The sequence below is a fragment of the Apium graveolens genome, chromosome 8 (assembly GCF_009905375.1).
Source record: "Apium graveolens cultivar Ventura chromosome 8, ASM990537v1, whole genome shotgun sequence".
Classification (NCBI taxonomy): Eukaryota; Viridiplantae; Streptophyta; class Magnoliopsida; order Apiales; family Apiaceae; genus Apium; species Apium graveolens.
Genome location: NC_133654.1, coordinates 199,017,121 through 199,035,589, shown reverse-complemented (window position 1 = coordinate 199,035,589; position 18,469 = coordinate 199,017,121).

The window sequence follows — 18,469 nt, the reverse complement described above, 5'->3', positions numbered from 1 at the left end:
TCAACGGATAAAGCCATCAACGGATGAAGGCTTCAACGGATGTTCTGTTAAATAGCAGTTGACAAGTGGTAGTTGTACCTACAAACAGAGGCACATGGGTTGACAGAGACAACTGAGATGTGGTAGCCTATTTCAGGAACATCAGAAAAAGCAGCCGTTCTACTCTAGTATAAAGAGGCAATAGTCAATAATGCACTGGAGTAAAATGGAGAAGAAACAAGTGGAGAACTTATTTTATTATTGTACTTTTTATTTTTGTCTTCACTTGTAAACTTGGTGTTATATAAACCAAGTAGCAGCTAGTAATTAGAAGAGAATTTTTCCAGAGCTATTTAGAAAAATCTTGAGAAAAATTATCTAGTTTGTACTAGGATGCAGCTGTGATCAACTTCTTGAATCACAGATTTTCTGAAATACCATCTCTGGTGGAACAACAAATCCACCAGAAAAGTTTTTAAGGTCTGTTGTGTTCTGTACTTTTGTGCTTGAATATATATCTGTCTGTATTAGCTTAAAGCAATTCACACACTTGTTTATCTTAAACACAAAGCCTTTGAAACTGCTCAAAACTTGAAAAAGTTTTGAGATTTACATTCAACCCCCCTTCTGTAAATCTCATTGTTAGTTCACTAGGAATAACAATTGGTATCAGAGCAGGCTCTTGACACACAAAGAGTTTAAAGTTCTTGGAAACTAACAAAGATGAGTAAGAAGGATATTGGAGTAAAAATCCCAGTTCTTGACAAAGACAGTTATCACCATTGGAAGGTGAAAATGCACCTTCATCTACTCTCCCAAGATGAAGGTTATGTAAACTGCATTGAGAATGGTCCTCACATTCCCCACAAAGTAGCCACAGTTGCTACAGCCACAATTGTTGTTGGTCAATCCATTCCAAAACCTAGAGTAGAATGGACAATGGAAGACACAGAAGAAGTCCACAAGGATAAGAAGGCTATGAACATTTTGTTTAATGGTCTTGACAAGGATATGTTTGATAATGTGATAAATTGCACAACTGCCAAAGAGGTTTGGGACACAGTTCAGCTACTGTGTGAAGGTACAGAACAAGTAAAAGAAAACAAAATGCAGCTTCTCATTCAACAGTATGAGTATTTTCATTTTGAAGAAAATGAATCTTTAAATGACACATTCAATAGATTCCAAAAGCTGTTGAATGGACTGAAGCTGTATGGTAGAGTGTACCAGGTGAAGGATTCAAATCTTAAATTTTTAAGATCCTTGCCAAAGGAATGGAAACCCATGATTGTCTCCTTGAGAAACTCTCAAGATTATAAGGACTTCACTCTTGAAAGATTATATGGAATCTTGAAGACTTATGAACTAGAGCTGGAACAGGATGAGGTATTGGAGAAGGGAAGAAAGAAAGGAGGTTCAGTTGCCTTGGTAGCTGAAAATGAGAAAGAATGCAGACAAGAAACTGTGAGATCAACATTAAACTCCAAAGATGGCACAAGCAAATCAGAATCAAGCAAGGGTAAGGAGCAAGTTGCTGAGAATGAAGACAACTCCAGCCAAGATGACTCTGATGGTATTGATGAGCATCTTGCATTTCTGTCCAGAAGATTTGCAAAGATGAAATTTAAGAAAAACACTAGAGCCACTAAACCTCATAAGAACATGGTGGACAAATCCAAGTTCAAGTGTTTCAATTGTGGTATAAGTGGACACTTTGCAAGTGAGTGCAGAAAGCCAACTACTGAAAAGAAGAAATTTGACCAAGTAGATTACAAAAAGAAATATTTTGATCTGCTCAAGCAAAAAGAGAAGGCTTTCATTACTCAAGAAAAAGACTGGGCAGCTGATGGAGAAGAAGAGGATGAAGATGTGGAATATGTCAACTTGGCTCTCATGACTGATTCTGAGGAAAATGAAGTTAGTTCATCAAGCAACCAGGTAATCACTACTGATTTAACACAGCTTACTAAAGAAGAGTGCAATGATGCTTTTAATGACATGTCTACTGAATTGTATCACTTGCGTGTGTCTCTTAAATCTCTTGCTAAAGAAAATAGTAGGATTAAAGAGAACAATCTGTTTTTAAGTAATAGAAATGCTGTGTTAGAAGATAAGTTGATTGACCTAGAGAAAACTAAGCTACATTGTATATCTGTTGAAAATGAACTAACTGAATCTGTTAAGAAAGTAGAAATACTTTCTAATCAATTAGAGAGAGAGCAAGAGGTGATTAAAGCCTGGAAGACATCTAGGGATGTTAGTGCTCAAATTGTCAAGGTACAAGGAATTGAATCATTTTGTGAGGCTGCCTGGGATAAAAACAAAAAGAAAATGGAATTAATTGATGGGCTGTCAACGGATGTGGAATCAACGGATGATGAAAATTATCCGTTGAAGGAAGAAAAGGAGCATCCGTTGAAGGTTCCTCAATTAAAACAGGCAGATGTTTCTAAAAGTGAAAATCTAAAGAAACTCAACAAAAAATTTGGTTCAACTTCCAAGAACTTTGTCAAAGAAGAAGCAAGCACATCCAAAGATTTCAGTAAGGTGAATATAGGACACATGACCTTAGAACAGTTAAAGAATAGGCTCAAAGTGGTTGAGGATAAAAAGGAAACTAAAAGGAAATCTAATAGAAATGGGAAGGTAGGGGTTAACAAACATAACAATTACACACCTGATAAGTATGCTCCTAGAAAAAGCTGTATGCATTGTAATAGTGTTAATCATCTATCTTCTAATTGCAAATCTATTAAGAAAACTCCCATACCTGTACCCTCTTCCATGCCTAATATGTCTGCATCACCTCTGCATGCTATGCCTGTTATGTCTCAACAGAATCCTTATGCACATTTTGCAAACATGCCATATTTTAACAATCCTTATCTTGCTGCATTTAGTATGCCTCAAATGCCATACAATATGCCTATGTGGAATAACATGTTTGCACAATCCATGCCTTATCAAATTCCAAATGTGCTGAATGATTCTGTGACTAACCCTACACCTCAACAAACTACATCTAAGATCAAGGTTGACTTAAAGTTACCTAAGTCTAAAGATGCAGGAGGAATGAAGTCTAGGAGAAAGGCTAACATGAATGGACCCAAGGAAACTTGGGTACCAAAATCAACTTGATTAATTTTATGGTGTGCAGGGAAATAGAAGAAATCTATGGTACTTGGACAGTGGTTGTTCAAGACACATGACAGGAGATTTCTCCCTGCTCACAGAGTTTAAGGAGAAAGCTGGCCCTAGCATAACCTTTGGAGATGACAACAAAGGGTTTACTATGGGATATGGCTTGATTTCAACAAGGAATGTCATCATTGATGAAGTTGCATTAGTTGATGGTCTCAAGCACAACTTACTGAGCATCAGTCAACTATGTGATAGAGGGAATACAATTTCCTTCAATTCTGATGCCTGTGTTGTCACCAGTAAGAAAGACAACAAAGTGGTTCTAACTGAAGTTAGAAAAGGAAATGTGTACTTAGCTGACTTCAACTCTACTGATGCAGAATCTATTACTTGTCTCTTCAGCAAAGCAAGTCCAGTTGAAAGTTGGCTATGGCACAAGAAGCTATCTCATTTGAATTTCAAGACAATGAATGATCTAGTCAAAAATGACTTAGTTAGAGGAATTCCTCTTGTGAATTCTCAAGGGATGGTTTGTGTGATGCTTGTCAGAAAGGGAAACAAAGGAAAGCATCATTCAAAAAGAAGCTTGAAACAACAATTAATGAACCATTACAGCTGCTACATATGGATTTGTTTGGACCAGTCAATGTATTGTCAATTGCAAGAAAAAGATATTGCTTAGTGATTGTAGATGATTTCTCAAAGTTTTCATGGGTCTATTTTCTTGGATCAAAGGATGAAGCAAGTGAAATCATTATCAATCACATCAGGCAAGTCAATAATCATCCTGACTTGAAGGTTAGGAATATCAGGAGTGACAATGGAACTGAGTTCAAGAATTTAACAATGAGGCTGTTCTGTGAAGAAAATGGAATCATGCATGAGTTCTCAGCTCCAAGAACACCTCAGCAAAATGGGGTAGTTGAAAGAAAGAACAGATCTTTAATTGAGGCTGCTAGAACAATGCTTGAAGAATCAAAGTTACCAACATATTTCTGGGCTGAAGCTGTTAATTGTGCCTGCTACACTCAGAATATTTCTTTGATCAATCAAGCTAAAGGCATGACTCCTTATCAGTTGTTCAAAAGAAGAAAACCAACTCTAAACTTTCTTCATGTCTTTGGATGTAAATGCTTTATACTGAGAAATCAATCTGACCATAAAGGGAAGTTTGATGCAAAGGCTGATGAAGGGATATTTGTTGGTTACTCAGCTGGAAAATCTTATAGGGTCTACAATCTAAGAACCAATATTGTTATGGAATCTGTGCATGTTGTGTTTGATGATAAAAAGATTGATGGACTAACAGATGAGGGACACCATGAGAGACTCAAATTTGACAACATTGAGATATATTGTGATGATAGTGAAGAGGAGACTGATGGAGATGACACTTCAAAAGGGATTCAAAACATGCCCTTGGATAATGCACAAAATTCTGCATCCGTTGATAGAGGCAATGCAGTATCCGTTGAAAGACATAATGCATCATCCGTTGAAGTACAAAATGAAGCATCCGTTGATCATAGTTCATCAACGGATAATCGATTTACATCATCAGTTGATAGAACTCCAAGTTCCCTGCAAAGGACCAACAACTCAGGGGGAGTTTCAACTAATCAACACTCTGTCTCACATCATGACAATACTGAGGCCACCTCATCTAGAGTATATCTTCCACCTCAAAGGAAATGGACCAAGAATCATCCCTTTGAACTGATCATTGGTGATGCATCATCTAAAGTGCAAACAAGAAAAGCTACTCAAGATGAATGTCTGTATAGTAGTTTTCTATCTCAGGAGGAACCTAAGAAAGTGGAAGAAGCTTTATTGGATCCAGATTGGATATTAGCTATGCAGGAAGAGCTGAACCAATTTGAGAGAAACAAAGTTTGGAAGCTGGTACCCAAACCAAAGAACAAGAGTCCTATTGACACAAAATGGGTATTCAGAAACAAGATGGATGAAAATGGCATTGTCATAAGGAATAAAGCCAGATTGGTTGCTAAAGGCTATTCTCAACAAGAGGGAATAGATTTTGATGAGACATATGCTCCTGTTGCAAGACTTGAAGCCATCAGAATTTTTCTAGCCTATGCAGTCCATGCCAATTTCAAAGTCTATCAAATGGATGTCAAGAGTGCATTTCTAAATGGGAAATTGGAGGAAGAAGTTTATGTAAGTCAACCTCCAGGGTTTGAAGATCCAAATTTTCCAGACTATGTGTATTATTTGTTGAAAGCACTCTATGGACTGAAGCAAGCACCTAGAGCCTGGTATGAAACCTTATCAAAATTCCTTTTGGAGAATCACTTCACTAGAGGTACTGTTGATAAAACTCTCTTCTTTAGGAATGTTAATGGCTCTAGTATACTTGTTCAAATTTATGTAGATGACATAATATTTGGATCTACAGATGATAAGCTTTGTAAAAAGTTTGCTAAGCTAATGCAAAGTAATTATGAAATGAGCCTGATGGGAGAACTAACCTATTTTCTTGGTTTACAAGTTAAACAAGTTAGTGATGGAATTTTCATTAGTCAAACTAAATATATTTATGATCTTTTAAAGAAGTTTGACTTAATAGAATGTTCATCTGCAAAAACTCCCATGGCTACTGCCACCAAACTTGAATTAAATAAGACTGAAAGGTCTGTGGACATTACAAGTTATAGAGGCATGGTTGGTTCACTTCTATATTTAACTGCCAGTAGACCAGATATAATGTTTTCTACATGTCTCTGTGCTAGGTTTCAAGCTGATCCTAAAGAATCTCACTTAGTAGCTATTAAAAGAATTTTCAGATATCTCAAGGGGACTCCAAATCTAGGAATTTGGTACCCTAGAGAGTCTGGTTTTGATCTAATTGGCTACTCAGATGCAGACTATGCAGGTTGCAAAATAGACAGGAAAAGTACAATAGGCTCCTGCCAATTCCTGGGAAACAAGCTTGTATCATGGTTTAGCAAAAAGCAAAATTCAGTCTCTACTTCTACAGCTGAGGCTGAATATATTGCTGCTGGAAGTTGCTGCTCTCAAGTGTTATGGATGAGGAATCAACTCCTTGATTATGGACTACATGTTGATAGAATTCCTATTTTTTGTGACAACACAAATGCCATAGCCATAATAGAGAATCCTGTGCAGCACTCAAGGACCAAGCAGATTGATATCAAATACCACTTCATTAGGGAACATGTGATGAAAGGTACAGTGGAACTTCATTTTGTTCCAAGTGAACAACAAATTGCAGACATATTTACCAAGCCACTTGATGAATCAACATTCACAAGATTGGTAAGTGAGCTAGGTATGCTTAATTACTCTTAAAATTCATGTCCTCATTGCAATTTGAATTGAAGCCTGAAATGTATTAGCTGCAAGAACAAATTTGATTTTTAACATAGATTATTCCATCAACGGATATTCCCTATCCGTTGAAAGTCAAAATTGTTCTGTCAACGGATGTTCATTATCCGTTGAAAGTCATATACATTTCTGGAATTTTTATCCGTCAACGGATAAAACTGAAGTGCTCTTCAACGGATGACAGTTTACCTTATCCGTTGAAATATCACATCAGTCGATTCAAGTGTTTCACAGCCGTTGATTCTATTGTCTTAACCGTTGATACTCATACATACAGCTGTATGTATTTGTTTTAAAGGTAGTTATCAGAATACTTACAGTTTATTCTTAAACGGCTGAAATTCACTTACACATATTTATTGTTTAATCTCTTATTTATGTTTTTTTTTTGAGAAAGTATATAAGCCCTTCTGATTTTTCATTTTTACTTTACGCTTTCTTGAAATTTCAAAGCTTTTACCATTTTCTCTCTGCAAAACCTTCAAGTTATTCTCTGCAATTTCTACTCACAACAATGGCACCAGTAGTAAAGATTATGTCTCAATCTGGGTTCATCTATGAGAAGAACAATTTCATAGCTTTAGTAGAAAAGAATGAAGCCCACTCAGATTATCACAAAATGATGGACTTCATCAAAAACTGTAAACTTAGCTATGCAATGCTGGAAGCCCCAACGATTTACTGTGAAGTAGTTGAGGAGATTTGGACATCTGCTGAGTTCAACTCCATAGATATGACTATCTCCTTCACTCTCAAAGGTAAAAATCATTGTGTTAACTGTGATGACTTACTAGCATGTTTTAAATTACCTGAGAACAATGCCATGACACCACACACTGATAATGATGTATCCAGCATGTTAGATTCCATAGGTTATTCTCTTAACTCTGCTAGTTTAGGGAGTATTAGAAGAAAAGGCCTTAGGAAAGAATGGAGTTTTCTTGGGGATGCCTTTATCAAGGTTTTCTCTGGGAAAATTAGCAATTTTGATGCCATAACTTCATCTCTTGTTAATTTGCTCTATATGCTTGTTTCTGATAGGTATTTTAATTTTAGCAACTATATTATGCTAGAATTGGGTACTAGATTAGGTAACAAAGCTAATAGACCTAATAACATCTATTATGCTAGATTTTTTATGTTATTGGCTAACCATGTTGCTGAAGGTTTGGTCATTATGAATGAGAATAATAAACTCAAGTGCTGGGCACAAGAGAAAAGAGTTCTTGCAGATTTATTGAGAATGGATCTCAACAGCAGTGTGCCATTGGTATATTTACCAATCATGAATGCACCACAGGTAGGTGAGGTAAGTGCTTCTACAACTCCTACTTCTTCCAACCCCTCTATTTCTTTATCTTCTAGTGTGGCCATGGAATCTGTGACAATGCCCCAACAGATTCCTACCAAGGTCACCAAAACTAAACTTTCAAAATCAAAGACAAAGAAAACCACCTCTGTTGTTTCTCAAAAGACAACAGTTGTAACACCTACCATTAACCCTGAGGGGAGTGAACAGGGTGTGAGTGGTGAGGGGAGGGGTGAACATCAAAGAAACCCCCAGGATAAGGAAGGAGAGAAAAGTGCTTCCCAAGCTAGCCAAGTCACAGTTTCTCAAAAAGCTGTGGTGGTTGAAAAGGTTACTAGCATATCCCTAGCTGCATCCTCCCAAAAGGATGTAACTATTGAAAATAGTTCCCAACCAGGAACACACAAACGAGGGAGGGACACTAAAGCCAAACACTCACCAACAAAAGCCTTTATTAGAAGAAAGAGAGCTAGAACCCAATCTTCTACACAGGGTGCACACACTGCACAGATACATCCATCTGTATCTATGCCTTCTCAAACTCAGTTTGATGTGGCTCCAACAAATGTGGAGTCACAACCCCATTCTCTCACAATTAACACACATCAATCACCACACACTTCCTCACCATCTCTAGATGTGGATATGTTATTCCCATCAATTCCTGATTCTCCCTCTTTACAACTCAGGGAGGAGCCCCACTCAAATACAGGTGATCATCATCTTTTAGATGATTTGTTGGATCACCCGCAAATTCTTTCAGATGTAATTGAAGGATCTGTGTCACCAAAACTCATATCAATCTACACAGATTCAACAGTTATATCACTTTCAATTTCTACTTCTTTTCCTTCTTCAACGGATATCACTCATCCGTTGACAAGTGGTTATTCTTCAACGGATAAGCTTAACAGCAGTTATCCGTTGATACCATCAGTTTCACCTTCAACGGCTATTCCTCATCCGTTGATAGTCTCTACACACACAACTGAAATAATTCCAAGTGTAGAAGACTTGATTACTGTACAATCACTTCTAGGACTGAGGGAAGGGAGTGACAATTTGAGTGAGAGGCTGGGTTGCTCCCAGGAAAAAGGAGAGATTGAGAGCTCAAATATGCATGCTATTTCTTCCAGCATGGCAAAAGTAAGTGAGAGGAGTACCACCTTAGTAGGTGAAGGTGAGGGAGTGAGTTGTGTGAGCCAGGGGGAGCCCCTGATGCAAGAACATAGAGAAAATGAGAGAAAGGCATGTACAGCAGATATAAGGATGGATCCAGCCATTGCGAATGAGTCAATGATTGTGAATGATGCTGAAAAGGAAAGACAATTTCAGCAACATTACAAAGCTGTAATTGATAACATTTCCTTGGATGCTGACACTTTTACTCATCCTGTTTCAGCCTATGAAGTATTGGCTGCACAGGGCAATGTGGAGGCAGAAAAGACACTACATCTAGTACATACAGCAGCATCTCTTCAAAGGGACAAAACTGCTATTAACAAGATGCCTTCAACAGCTGGTGAGTCATTTGAAGAATTTGGAGTAAATTCTGATGATGATGACTTTGTTTCTTCTGATGGAAGCATGAACTTAGGGGGAGATGAAGGCCCTAGTTCTATTCCAAATCTACCTGAATGGGCCTTCACAAAGGAGTCTACAACAGGGCAATTCAATGTCTCCTTAGTCAAACAAATCAGTACTATCAAACAGGCCATTCAGAAAACTTCTCATGCTGGTACAAAGGCAATCCTTACAGCTCACTTGGACTCACTGCATCTCATGAAGTTGTAGCAAGTAAGACAGAATCTAAGTGTGGATGAACTCAGAAAGAATATTGCTGACTTGAAATCCTACAATTCTGAAAAATTAGATTCAGTCATGCCCTTTGGTACAATGCAGGACATTTTGTTGAGATTGAAAAAGGAATCACATACTGAAAAGAGGCTGGCCAAATTGGAAGACAGAGTTCAAGTTATTGAAGATTCTGTGGCCACCATTCTTCACAACCAACAATCTCAAACAAATCTACTTATGCAGCTGGCAAAAGCACAGGGCTTGACCCCTCTCCTTGATGATAACTAAAAGGGGGAGAGTAAAAGGGAAGGGGAAGGAGAGCCATCTACAAAAATCCAAATATCTAAAGTGCTAGTTCCTGCCATCACTACTTCTCCAATCATTCAAATCAAAGGAAAGCCTGATGGAATTGATTTAATCCAGCTAGCAGCAGCTGAAATTCAAGTGAAAGAGCAAAGGAGGAGAATTGATGAAAGGATGCAACAGCTGTTTGGCTCAACACACGATAAATCAATATCTGTGAAACATAGCACAAAGGTTGAACCAATCAATATGGAGCACAAGCCAGAAAGGAGAAATAAGGTTGGAGAGACTTCTTTCAAGAATCTAAAACCTATGGTTCTCAAGCCCAACACCAGATCCAGCAAGGACTCCACAAAGAACCCTCTAGACTTTGCTCAGATGAAAGAAGTGGACTTTCCTCTTCCAAAGCCTGATGAAGACAAAGTTTTGGGTACAAGCATCATAAAACACAAGGAGACCATGGATGAGGCAGTAAGGAGAAATATGGCTATTATCTTTAGAGAGGGAAAGAGCATATGTGTGATGCAAGGACATCCCAAATTCTCAATAGCCAAGAGGGAAGAAACCAAAAGGTTAAAGAAAGAAGCTGAAAAACTCAAGGCTGACAAAAGAGCACAAGCAAAGCTTGAACAAAAGCTAAAGTCAAGTCTAGTTGAAAATGAGAAAGGAATTGAAGTCAGGGGTGAAGACAAGATTGCAAACTTAGATGAGGTTTTTGGGAGTATATTTGGTGAAAGCATGGAGGAAAAAGAGAAATGGCAGAAGGGAAACAGAAGAAAGGCCAAGGCACATAGAAGGAGTGAAGGCAACACTGAAGAAACTAAATCTCTACCTTCCATACCTGAACCCTTTGTTGCTGATCCCACTATAAACATCCATGGTGAACCAATCATCCCAAAAGAGGAACCTATTGATTGGGACACCATCAATTTGCCTACCTTTTTAACCACTCTTCCACTACCAAAGAAACAGAAAAGAAAATCCAAATCTACACCTCCCCTAAACTCTAAGAAATTCACTCAAAAACATAAACCTAACCCTAAGCCACCCATTTCTAAAGATGATTATGTTCACATCTGTGACATAAAATAAATTTCAGACATTAAACTTTATCTGGATGAGCTGGAGGATGTAAGGGGAATTGTTGCTTACAGACAGCTACCAGAGAGATTGGTGTTCAGATACAAAGGAGTTGGGGAAAGAACATGGCCTCTCTACAGGATTCTGAATGAAGGCTACTCTACCTTGATCAGAGTCTTTTCAGCCATACAAAAGGATTCTGGCTTTACCAGAACTGCCAAGACTGAAATTCTCAACTAGATTGCCAACATAAGGACACTTGGAGGGAGCCCAATGCTTTGCCCAGAACCTTACTCATTCAAGAAAGGGGAACTACAATTCACAAATCACCTCATTGGTTGATGGAATTCAGAGATGATAAAGGAGTCAGAAGATTTTTCAGACTTGAAGACCAACTCAAGATTGCCAGCAATGAAACTCTCAAAGAAATGCAATCTAAGTTGGATATCAGTGATGAAGATGAAGCTGAATTCTTCAGACAACTCCAACTCCAAATTGAGGAAAATGACAAAGGGTTAGGAAAGAAAACCAGGGATCAAAGAAGAAAAAGATGATTTGCTCAGGCTAGAGGAGCACCCTTGGAAACACTGTAAATCTTCAATTACCTTCTAGTACATACACTTTTGCAGCACTTTTAAATTTCTACTTAGTTTCAGTTCATATATTTGTTAAGTGTTTTGTTATCATCAAGTTAACCTTGAATTTATGTCTACAATTCTTATAGACATAAATAGGGGGAGATTGTTAGGAATATATGTACATTAGTTTGATGATATGTTTAACAAAACACTTAAGTAGAAATCTAGTGTTTGTAGCCTCAACGGATAGCACGGATAAGACCACTTTGGCTATCTGTTGATGGTGTAGCTTTACTTAGAAATAAGTCTAGTGTTGTAGCACATTTCAGTCTCTGAATTTGAGATATAATTCTTAAATGTTGAGGGAAATTATAAGTCATGTTGACTACTAAAGGATATGCAGATAGGAAGGCCAATTGTAAATATTTCATGCCTTGTAATTTTGTATAAATGAAATGGTGTCAACGGATAACTTAAAGACCTTCAACGGATGAGAAACAAAGCTTCAACGGATGTCTCTAAAGCTTCAACGGATAACATCCTTCAACGGATGAGTGCATCAACGGATAGAGCTTCAACTGCTAACACATCAACGGATAAAGCCATCAACGGATGAAGGCTTCAACGGATGTTCTGTTAAATAGCAGTTGACAAGTGGTAGTTGTACCTACAAACAGAGGCACATGGGTTGACAGAGACAACTGAGATGTGGTAGCCTATTTCAGGAACATCAGAAAAAGCAGCCGTTCTACTCTAGTATAAAGAGGCAATAGTCAACAATGCACTGGAGTAAAATGGAGAAGAAACAAGTGGAGAACTTATTTTATTATTGTACTTTTTATTTTTGTCTTCACTTGTAAACTTGGTGTTATATAAACCAAGTAGCAGCTAGTAATTAGAAGAGAATTTTTCCAGAGCTGTTTAGAAAAATCTTGAGAAAAATTATCTAGTTTGTACTAGGATGCAGATGTGATCAACTTCTTGAATCACAGATTTTCTGAAATACCATCTCTGGTGGAACAACAAATCCACCAGAAAAGTTTTTAAGGTCTGTTGTGTTCTGTACTTTTGTGCTTGAATATATATCTGTCTGTATTAGCTTAAAGCAATTCACACACTTATTTATCTTAAACACAATGCCTTTGAAACTGCTCAAAACTTGAAAAAGTTTTGAGATTTACATTCAACCCCCCTTCTGTAAATCTCATTGTTAGTTCACTAGGAATAACAAGGTTATTGCAGGCTCTGGACACAGTAAGTGAGGGCAATAAACTCTTTAAGAACAGCCTCTTTCTCTTGAGGTATTGGTGACCCAGCTGTGTTGAAAGCTTCATTATGATAAGCTTTCTTTCTCGTCTTCTTTTTATTTAATAGTTTCTGATTATATTATATGTTTGGCCTTCGTGACTTGTTTTCGTTATTGATGGTTTTGGCTTGTTCTTGTTATTGAATATATAACTGTCTCGTTGTGTTAATTTAGTCATAGTACTATTGATTTTCCCAATAATCTAACAATCTTGAAGAGTTTACTTTTTATATTGCAATTTAACAAGATGGTTAACGAAAGTGAGACTCCTGTTAATGTTGATGAGACTCTTGTTGATGGTGGTTCTGGTTCTGGAGTTACTGCGTCCATCATAGACAGGACCACGTACAGATTTCCTCAGCCTATTAATTTATCGGGCATGCCTGATAAATTCAGTGGGGGGCTTCTTTTTCTCGCTGGAAGAAAAAGATGAAGCTCTGGTTAACTGTTAAGGGTCTATGGCCGGTGGTGCAATATGATCCTCCTGTTGTGGATCAAGAAAAGATGAACAAACCATGTTGGTCTTGTGGACAGGTCGGTCACTGGAGCAAGGACTGTCCAAGTAAGAAAGCTAAGAAAGCTGGAGTGGTAGCTCAAGCAAATACTGTGCTTGGACTTGGAACCACGAGTGGGCCTATAGCTAACATGGTCATTGGTGAGGTTGTTGCCTCTGAAATCGATGATGGGTATGTTACTTACAATCATGTACTACTTTCCACTTATCTGTCACATGAGTAGTTGATTGATACTGGAGCTAATGTATATATTTGTGTTGATATTAGCTTGTTTGTATTTTATCAACAGACTCATGGAGTGACAATGACGATGGGGAATTCTAGTGCTACACAAATGCTTGGAATAGGAAATGTGGACCTGAAATTTGCTTCTGGGCGGATTCTATCTCTCACTAGAGTGCATCATGTTCCCTCTATTCGTAGAAATATTATTAGTGGAAGCTGTTTAGTTAAAATGGCTTTGAACTTTCTCTGAAATGTAATAAAGTAGTTATTACGCATAATGGTACATTTTTTGGCAAGGGTTACTTGTCTGACGGTTTATTTTTAATAAATGTGGAGCCTGTTTTGGGAAGTTTTATTAATGATAATGTTGCACCTTCTGTTAATTGTGTAAAATCATCTGATTTGTGGCACTTACGACTTGGTCATTTAAATTTTGGTGCTCTAAAAGAATATGATGAATTTAGAGTTGATTCCAAAGCATGCCATTGATAAGAAAACTAAATATCAAGTATGTGTGACTGCTAAACTAACAAGAAAACCATTTCATAATGTTGTACGGGATTCTGGCTTGTTAGATTTAGTATACACAGACATATGTGCATTTGGTGGTGTGTTGACTAAGGATCATTGTAGATATTTCATTACCTTTATAGATGATTGTAGTAGATATTGTTATGTTTATTTGCTTAAACATAAAGATGAAGCACTAGATAAATTCATTATGTTTAAAAATGAAGCTGAAACACAAACTGGAAAAGTACTTAAATGGTTGAGATCGGATAGAGGTGGTGAGTATACGAGTACCTCGTTTAATGAATTTTATGCAAGCAATGGTAAAGTTCATGATGTGACTCCACCATACACACCTGAGTCTAATGGGGTGGCAGAGCGAAAAAACAGAACTTTTAAAGTTATGATTAACAGGTATGCTGATTATTTCGGGGTTGCCTAAGTACATGTGGGGAAAGGCTCTGAATACGGCTTGCCATATTCTGGACAGAGTCCCTCTGAAACACATGGAAAAGACTCCTTATGAAATATGGAGAAAGCGTAAAACTAGTTTGAATTACCTTCGTGTATGGTGGTGCCTTGCCAAGGTGCTTGTCCCTGAACACAAGAGAAAGAAACTAGGACCAAAAACTGTTGATTGTGTCTTTCTGGGCTATCTTGAAACCACAATTGCTATGAGATTTTTAGTCTTAAAATCTGACATAGATGGTATTGTGGCAAATGCGATAGTTGAGTTTCGTGATGCAACATTCTTTGAGGATGTGTTCCCTATGAAGACTGGTATACCTCAAGGTACTTCTGATGATGATCCCACTCGCACATCGAGTTCCATTCCCAATCATGTGGAAAGGATGTCAAATATGGGGGCGGATCCTGGTAGAAGCTCTACTCCTAATGAAGTAGAGGAACCTAGAAGGAGTAAGTGTGCAAGGGTAATCAAGGACTTTGGAAGTGATTATGTCACTTACAATGTCGAGGAAGAACCTTTAACTTTTCGTCAGGCCATGGATTCTTCGGAGTCGAGGCACTGAAAAGACGTTGTGAAGAGTGAGATGGACTCTATTGTCTCTAACAGAACATGAGAGTTAGTCGATCTCCCTCCTGGCTGTCCTACTATATGATGTAAATGGATTTTCAAGAGGAAGTTAAACCCTGATGGCTCAATAGATAAGTACAAGGCTAGGCTAGTTGCTAAGGGCTTGAGGCAAATAGAAGGAATTGGCTATTTTGATACATACTCTCCTGTTGCTAGAATGACAAAAATCAGATTGCTTATTGCATTGGCTTCCGTACATGGTCTTATCATCCATCATATGGATGTAAAGACAGTTTTTCTTCATGGTGACCTTGAAGAAGAGATTTATATGGATCAACTTGAGGGTTTTGTTGTTTCTGGTAACGAAAGGAAAGTATGTAAGTTAGTTAAATCCATTTATGGCCTAAAACAAGCTCCTATAGACTGGCATAAGAAGTTTGATGAAACTATTTTAGGCTTTGAGTTTTTAGTTAATGAAAGTGACAAGTGTGCCTACTATAAGGTTAGAGGAAATGAATGTGTGATTGTGTGCCTATATGTGGATGATATTTTGTTGTTTAGAACCAATATTGAGATTATTAACGAGACAAAGAGTTTCTTCAAAAGGCACTTTGAGATGAAGGATATGGGTGAAGCTAGTGTGATTCTTGGGATCAAGTTGACTCGGCTAATTGATGGAATAACCTTGTCACAGTCTTATTATATAGAGAAATCTATACTTGAGAAGTATGGTTATTCAAATTGTAGAATCGCTAGTGCTCCATTCGATCCTAAAGTTGGCCTTATCAAGAATAGTTATGGTGTTCCTGTGTCTCAGTTAAGGTATTCTCAGATTATTGGTAGTTTGCAATATCTTGCTAATGTGACTAGACCAGACATTTCTTATTATATTTCTAAGTTAGCTAGATATACAAGCTATCCGAACAAGACTCATTGGGAGGCACTGGATAGAGTTCTTAGATATTTTAAGGGAACTATTTCCCTTGGTTTGCATTACCGGAGATTTTCGGGGTACTCGAAGGGTACAGTGATGCAAGTTGGATAACTAAGAAATCCAGTTCTAATGGAGTGACTGGATATATGTTCACCCTTGGGGGTGCAACAGTATCCTGGAAGTCTTTTAGACATACTTTAATTACTCAGTCTACTTTCGAGACTGAGTTGTGTGCATTGGATACCACGGGGACAGAGGCTGAATGGTTACATGGACTGATGTCAATGTTACCTGTAGAAAGCAAACCGCTTCCTGCCATTTTTGTTCATTGTGATAGCGATACAACTATCGACAAAATCATAAGTGTGAAGTATAATGCTAAAATAAAGAGACATATCCAAGTTATACTTAAGTATATAAGGGGTCTTGTGTCTGATAGGATTATTTCTATAGAGTTCATAGGAACTCAGGATAATATAGCAAATCCTTTGACTAAGGGGCTTGAGCATGTTGTGGTCCTTAAGTCGAGGTTGGGGATGGGACTGATAACCCATCATGGTTCATCTACAGTGGGAACCCAATACACCTGAGAGGAGATCCCTCGAAGTGTATTCAATGTGGTAATAACAAGTTGTAAGGATGAATCGGTAGTACCTTTACTATATATAGATTGATACTTCATATTTGAGTCTATCCCCTGGAAACCTCAAAAGGTACTGAAACTGCTAGTAAAGCAAGAGTTTTTAGAACTTTGAATGGGGTCAAGTCGTAAGACGATATGTTAGCAGTACATCTTTGGAGATGCCCAGCTAAGCGAATATTATTGTGAGGTCGCAAGCGTTATTCCTCGAAGCATTCGATGAACAGGATCGAGACACAACCATAACGTCTCAAAGCCGTAGATCTGAACATAGCCTTTGACTTGTCATCGTCTATGGAGTATGGTTACACTGCACGGATAAAGATTCAAGGTGAAATATTCCATCTATATCTAGTAGCCATCGAAGTAGAGGACTTAGGAGGGTTCAAACCCGGAAGGGTACCGACTCGAAAAACAAGTCATGATAAAATCAGGTATGTATTTCTGTATGAATTTGTGGGGGATTGTTAGAAAATGGAACCAACTTAAGACGCAATAGAGATTCATGGGCATGAATATAAATTCATGGCCATGAATTTTTTCTGGGTTTTTTTTAAAAAATAACTAATAGTTGGAAGTTTGTTCCTTTCTAAGAGGACTTAAACTTTCATGTTTGGATCTAAGACATTTTCTTAGTGGAATCCATAAATAAATGGAGTTGTAATGGCTAGCTTGAAATGGGTTTGTGGTTGATTAAGTTGTAAGAACTTGAGTACCACATTGATATGGTAAAAAATGTTGGTGGCTTTATACAGTATAACATGCAAGTGTTGTGCACAACTACTAAGGCATGTGGGTATGCATGGGTGTTGTGTGGGCCTCGTACGCACACACACACACGCGCCGCCGCCGCCTCGCCTCGCCTATCCACGACACGACACGACACGGGTCAGGTCGAAGGGCGATTTGGGCGAATGTCTTGGCGTCTCGCGTACGCGAGGCAACCTGGGCGAGGGATTTTACTATTTTTTTAATTAAATAAATATACTATTTTTTTAATTAAATAAATAGTGACTTAAATATTATGTGTTAATTTTTTTTATAAGAAACCCTAGCAGCCTCCTGATCTCATCTCATTTGTCTCTCTCTGAATTTATACATATATACATAGGTTTTCCGGGCGACTGAGGTCTGATCGCCGTTGAACATCGTGCTGCTGTGAGATCAGTTTTTTGTTGTTGTTTTATCCTGGGAAGGTTATTGCAGGCTCTGGACACAGTAAGTGAGGGCAATAAACTCTTCAAGAACAGCCTCTTCCTCTTGAAGGATTGGTGACCTAGCTGTGTTGAAAGCTTCATTACGATAAGCTTTCTTTCTCGTCTTCTTTTTAATTAACAGTTTCTGATTATATTCTGTGTTTGGCCTTTGTGACTTGTTTTCATTATTGGTGGTTTTGTCTTGTTCTTGTTATTGAATATATAACTGCCTTGTTGTGTTAATTTAGTCATAGTACTATTGATTTTCCCAACATATAGTCACATTGAATTATTCTTTATCTCACATTCAATTCACTACATGTTTCTTATAATATTCGATACATATTTTAAAGTGAATATAAAGTATACTTCCCTCATTTATTTTTAAAATTTTCTTTTTCTGTATTAAACTATAAACATTAAATTTTTATTAAAAAATTATCAAAATAATTTATATAATTATACTTTAGAGGAACATTAAAATGCGTGTTGAACTCCGTATCCCTAATGGACAACCCCAATGGGACTGAGGGAGTACTAATTATATTTGT